This window comes from Antrostomus carolinensis, unplaced genomic scaffold (genome assembly GCF_000700745.2).
Source record: "Antrostomus carolinensis isolate BGI_N321 unplaced genomic scaffold, ASM70074v2 scaffold12826, whole genome shotgun sequence".
Classification (NCBI taxonomy): Eukaryota; Metazoa; Chordata; class Aves; order Caprimulgiformes; family Caprimulgidae; genus Antrostomus; species Antrostomus carolinensis.
In genome coordinates this window covers 13,844-14,885 of record NW_010321223.1, presented here as the reverse complement: position 1 = coordinate 14,885, position 1,042 = coordinate 13,844, and the positions used below count along the sequence as shown (strand labels likewise).

The 1,042-nt window shown below is 41.2% G+C and overlaps 1 pseudogene across 1 annotated transcript; it reads left to right on the top strand.

Moving 5' to 3' along the window:
• The first annotated feature begins 342 nt into the window (after positions 1 to 342).
• LOC104526414 (ephrin-A5 pseudogene) lies at positions 343 to 700 on the top strand (annotated as a pseudogene). Its single transcript, XR_728031.1, has one exon. The product of XR_728031.1 is annotated as an ephrin-A5 pseudogene (transcript).
• Positions 701 to 1,042: the final 342 nt, after the last annotated feature.

Sequence of the window (1,042 nt, the reverse complement as noted above, 5' to 3'; positions counted from 1 at the left end):
TTTGGGGAAGATGATACAGCTTCGGCTTCTTTGCCTCTTCTTGCTTCTTTCTCAATTAAAAAACAAAACAAAATAAAACAAAACAAACACAACCAAATAAAGCAGACACTTTCTTCATTTATTCAGTGACTCATGGGGGAGAATAGCCTATGACTTAGTGTGTGTTAGAAAGAGATACTTTTTGTAAGAGAAGAGACCAAAACTTTTACCCAGAAAGCTGTATTATCATAGTCCTGCATAAGCGGTCTCTGATGGATAGCACTGGTGTATTCTAAGAGTTATTTTTGAGAGTGAATATGCATGGCTGGAGTGGAATGAAGTGCCATTAGTGATGCCCCTTTTATGAGAACATTACCCTGCAACAAGGTCATCCTGAGCTTACATCTGAACTCTTCCTGTGATTTCAGATTCCAGCGAGGTGACTACCACATCGATGTCTGCATCAATGACTACCTGGATGTGTTCTGCCCTCACTATGAAGACTCAGTGCCAGAAGATAAGACCGAACGCTATATTCTGTACATGGTGAACTTTGATGGCTACAGCTCCTGCGATCACACCTCCAAAGGGTTCAAGAGGTGGGAGTGTAATCGGCCACATTCCTCGAATGGGCCATTGAAGTTTTCGGAAAAGTTCCAGCTCTTCACACCCTTCTCACTCGGATTTGAATTCAGGCCTGGCCGGGAATATTTCTACATCTGTGAGTATATAGAGATTTACCACTGTTGCACAGCAGGTGCTAATTTTTCATCTATGCTCTGGGGAAATACAGAGATCCAAATGATATATAATGCAGATGTCTTTCAGTGAATGCAGGCTTCACTATCCCCAGATATATTAGCTAGGAATCTAGCTAGTGAAAATGAGATGAAAACACAACTTATTTTCTCACATGAAATAACATGTCAGCCTGTTCACTGAACCGTGGATGACTTTTAAAGTAAAACACACTATTACTTTTATTCCAGCACTCTGAGGTGGAGGAGGAAAAGAAGGGGGCAAGAAGGGTAGGATGGAAGCTGTCCCTAAATATGAAGAAAAA